This window comes from Amaranthus tricolor, chromosome 10 (assembly GCF_026212465.1).
Source record: "Amaranthus tricolor cultivar Red isolate AtriRed21 chromosome 10, ASM2621246v1, whole genome shotgun sequence".
In the NCBI taxonomy this organism is placed as follows: Eukaryota; Viridiplantae; Streptophyta; class Magnoliopsida; order Caryophyllales; family Amaranthaceae; genus Amaranthus; species Amaranthus tricolor.
In genome coordinates, this window is record NC_080056.1 from 16572189 (window position 1) to 16577520 (window position 5332).

The window sequence follows — 5332 nt, forward strand, 5'->3', positions numbered from 1 at the left end:
TTCATCAATCAAATTCTTACCCACAAAAGATTCAATGAAAATAATACACGTTCAACACTTTTCATTCATATTTCAAAAACTTAATTCATAAGTACATTCAAATCATCAATCCAATTCTCACTCATTACAAGATTCAATAACAAACATACAAAGTTCAACCCTTTTCTCATAAACTTTATAAATTTTAATTGGAACAAAGATGAAATCAAATAAGAGTAAGAAGATGGCTCACAAAATAAAACTAGCAAGAGGATGAAGAAGAGAGAGGAGGTCGCGGAGGTGGTGGCGCAGGGCCAAAACCGGCTGCCCAGCAGCCAGTTGCTGGCGGCACAATAATGCTACGCGATTGTTTGTGCAGCTCAGCTGCTGTTGGTGGGGAAGAACGCAGCCATGGCTGCTTCTGTGAGGAGGCAAACGCAGCCTATTGGCGGCTGCTGGCAGCTACGACGGAGGCGTGGCTCTAGGGCTGCTGCTGAACCGTGAGGGAGAGGGATGTGAGAGAGAAGAGAAGAGAGGGAAGAGAGGGAGGGATTGACGGCTCCTTTGAGCATTTAGAGTTTTCACGGGTTTTATACTCATTATTGCTATTATCATTATTATTACTATTATTATTATTACGTTTATTTATTATTAGGTTTATTTATTTATTTATTTATTTATTTATTTATTTATTTATATTTTTTTTTCTCGATTAATTTTCTTGTGAGACCCAACTAAGAGACTCACTTTTGTGGGCTCACATATTTTTATAAATAATCATTTTGATTCGAACCTATTTATTTAAGAAATCGTAACTATATTTTTAATATATATATATATATATATATATATATATATATATATATATATATATATATATATATATATATATATATATATATATATATATATATATATATATATATATATATATATATATATATATATATATATATATATATATATATATATATATATATATATATATATATATATATATATATATATATATATATATAAGTTAACATTTACATTCATGTATGCAAGAAATTTATTAAACTAATTCAGAAATAATTTAATATAATTGTAAAATCTTTAAAAGTTATTAAAATTTTTAATAATTTCATTATTAAAATCTCGGGGTGTTACAGACCACTCGTTCCCTCAACATTGAACCACAAGTTGAAAAATGAATATCAGAAAGTGGAACGACCACACATTCTCTAGGAAACGACCACTTGTTCTCAAGGGAACGATCACTCGTTTCCTCAACCGTGAACAACAATTCGAAGGACGAAGATCAGAATGTTGAACGACCACTCATTCCTTCTTGTGAAACAACATCATAAAGCCAACATAGATTAGAATATTGAGCGACCAATTGTTCCCTCTTTGAAGATGGGCTTTTTGGCTTAGCTGCTCTCTTGATGGCCTTTTTACGTCATTTTGAAGGATTATTCTTTGTTGGAAAGATGTAGATCACAACATTCTTAAGCTACACTATATAAAGGAGAGGTTTTGTAATATGAGAACACCTTACTTTTTTCATTACTTTACATTACTTGTTCTAGCCTATTTTAAAAAATCATGTTTATGCTTTTAGTTTATTTCCTCTTTGCTCTTAAACCCTAGGTTTTATCTTTTACAATCAACATTGAAAATAAAAAAAAATACTTCAATTAAAGTTTATTTTAGCTACATAGTTTTCTAATCTATTAGTTTATTGCAAGTTGGGACTTCTCTTCTTCATGAACCTCCGTTGTTGAAGATTTAAGCTTCGAAATTTTTCTGGGTTTTTTTTTATCTTTGTTTTCCAATCGTTCTCATCTTTTGTAAATATCTTCTAGTACTTCTTCTTAATTATTATTGATAGTTTTTTCTTGTGTTTTATGCTTGTTTGTGGTTTTCAACATTGTTGCTTATTAACTTAATTATTTGGTTCTTGTGTTTGTTGATTATTCAATATCTTATATATTATCCATTATGGTGTTTTTAAGCATTACAATGAGTAATGAGTAGCTTTTAGGGTCGGGGTTAACTCAAACCTTGTCATGATTTGATGATAATGAAATTCTAATTGATTTTGGGTTGATTAAAGGCTTCGATATGAGGTTATTCCACCCATTGGCTAAAGATTGTTATGATTGCTTCCAGTATACCAACGAGGGTTGGATTTTGAGTAATCTAATCTTTAATCAATGGAGAGAAGTAGGTGTAAGGGATTAATGAGAGTTGAACCTTGCATCCACCCTCTCATCTAAGGACTTTATCCTTCATCTACGAGATTAGGGAAGGATGAGCAAGCAACAGACACTTTATATCCTAATCCCTTCATCTTCACTCACGAGAATGAAGATGGTGAACAGCTTGGAGGCAATCCCAAGCCAAATCAAGGATCAGATTACTCCCCTTAGTGCTATTTGCTACCCTTCAATGATCCTTAAGAAGCTCATGTATCACCATTAAATGGTCATCATAAATGAGTTAACTCTAAACCCTTTTTATCATTAGTTGTTAACCCTTATTTCTTTTGCATTTCTTTTTGTTATTGTATTCAAGAACCCCCTATTTATCCGACTAATATGCGAAGAAAATTACATACCCTTACTCCTTGTGTTCGACCCGTATATGCTACAACACCGTGCACTTGCGGTAACTCACATGTTGAGATAAATTTGTGTGAACAAGTTTTTGGTGGCGTTGCTAGGGAGCAACGCAAATTGCCTTTTTTTTCTTATGCAATTAGTCTTTAGACTTTTTAGTATCCTCAATTTGTTATACCCCCTCCCCTGAATTTTATGTTGTGTTTCTTTGGTTTGCTTGTCAACTTAGTGCATGGTAAAGGATGAGTAAACAAGGTGATTTGGGAGCAATAACTCAAAAATCTATTCGGGAACATGCTTTTCCTAATGTTACCTCACTTGGTACTAGTATCATTGTAGCCAACCATTACCGCCACACATTATGAGATCAAGCCTTTGTTTCTCAACTTTATTTCCCAAGATCAACTCTGGGGCACCGACTTGGAATGCCCTCTCACTCACCTTGAAGAGTTTATAGGGAAATGTGCTACCACAAGGCGTATGTTGGCATCACGGATAAGCAACTAAGTTTGATTTCATTCCTTACTCACTCCTCGGGTTGGTAAAGAATTAGTTAAGGGTCGAGGAGCAAGGAAAGTATGCAACATAGGAAGCTTTAGTCAAGGGCTTTACATTTCACTTTCTTCCCCTAGCCAAGGTTTATAAACATTGAAATGCCATTCTTCATTTTCATCAAGAGGTGGGAGATACATTTTATGAAGCTTGGGTTCAATATAATGGATTTCAAAGGAGATGTCCATAACATGGGTTGCCCGAATGGCTTATCTCTCAAACTTTTTACATGAGGTTAAAAGAGGATTACCAATGTTCTTTGGATATCGACTCCGGTGGTTCTTTTATGGCTAAGACTCTTAAAACCGCCAAGCATATAATTGAAGAGATGGCTTCCAGTTCCCTTCGGAGAGAGGAGATATAAAGTACTAGAGAAGAGCTTGTTGATGTGGATATCTTGTCCCAAGCTAATAAGAAGTCTTTTGGTTATGTTAATGCCACATGCAATACCCTATATCCTCAATTCCTTGATAACTCATTATTTAAACCTCATGATTCTTATGATAACTGTCTTTTTGAACCCCTAAAGAGCCCAATTCAATCCAATTTCATTACCACAAACTACTATCCTATTACAAAAACCCCAATTTCAAAACCTTATGGAAATTGAGAGTGAGGAGACCATGGAAAATGAGGAAAAGGAGTATCAAAAGAAGTATGTGAAATGTGAAGGGAGGAGAAAATTGACAGTGGAGAAAAGAGTATGAATGAAAAGAAAAGGAATATTGAGCTTGAGAAAGTGAAAAAAGAGAGAAAACAGAGAGGAAAGGAAAATGAGAGATTGATGTTTTGCCCTAAGAAGCATCATGTCTACCCCATGACTTTTGGTTGTGATTTCCTCAAAACCACCTATGCGGTCTTTAATGTGGATAAAGTGCCTTAACTTTTATCATCTCGGAGATGTGACACAACTTTATGTTCCTTCATGCAAAGAAGCTAGCTTGGGAGTGATATGACTCTTTATCAACTCTTTTTGAGGTTGGTGGTGCTACCGATGTGCTCAAGCCACCTTGAAGTGCCAAAATGACCATGGTCAAGCTAGTGACCTTAAAAAAGCACTAGTTGGGAGGCAACCTAACAAGGTACATTTTAATTGTTTTTGATTTTTATTTTTGATTTTGGTTTGGTTTGTCTTTGCGTATGTACATATCTTGTGTTTTTGCGAAGTTTAGAGGGCTTGGTTGGCTTAATATGTTATGACTTGGTTTGATATTTTTTTTATCTCTCACCCACCGTTTAGAGGTCCTTTATAGCCTTATTGGCTTGGGTATGTCACACCTTCCTTTTGCACCTTCTTTCGAGCCTTCAAGCATTCGGGACGATGCTTGGTCTTTCTTAGGGGATGGGTGCACTTCCTTTTTGTTCATATTGGTCGTGTTTGTTTTGTTGTCTTATTTTATATCTTTAACTATTACTCTTACTCCTATTTATGCATATCCTTTCATATTTATGCCTTACTTGGATGCGATGTGATATTGGTGATATGCTTGGATTAATTGGCTTCGTTTTTTGATCTTGCTTTTTTAACCTCCGACCTTGGTTTTATTTTAGTACAAGGGCATGGGTTTTACTCTTTGACTTGCAGTTCCATTTCTTTGAGTACAAGTGGCGTCGCCATAGATGTCGAGCAAACACAAATGACCCTTTTGTGAGGTTTGGTTGAGCTTTCTCTGTATGACACATGCTTGTTTTTGAGATGTTTGATGTGTAGCGCACTAGGCATGACCTTTAGGGACATGGGCATGGTATGGATCTAGTTGTTAGTTTGGATCGGACCTACCCCGTTCTTTCTTACCTCTTCGTTAGCCTACATTAATTATACCCCACTTTCTTTCACATCTCATTTGAGCTTTCCACTTTCTTTCATATCCCTCAAATTTTCAACTTTTCACCTTCAGTCTAATCCTTTTTTAGCATACTAGTTGGTTTGGTTGACGGTATGTTGGTGGTTGGTTTATCACACTTGGCATAAGTCTTTAGCTTGTCTTTCATTTTTGATTTTTTTTTCCTTGATGTCACTACTTGTAAATATCATGGTGATATGATTTTAGATATGGGTGTATATATTTAGTTGGTATTTATGACTCTAAGAGTCCTTTGGTTTTAGCACCCGCTTTTGGTAGTGTAGTATTAGTTTATTTTATCATTTGACAAAAAAAAAAGAAAAAAATTGGAAAAACAAAGAGAAAAAGAAAAAA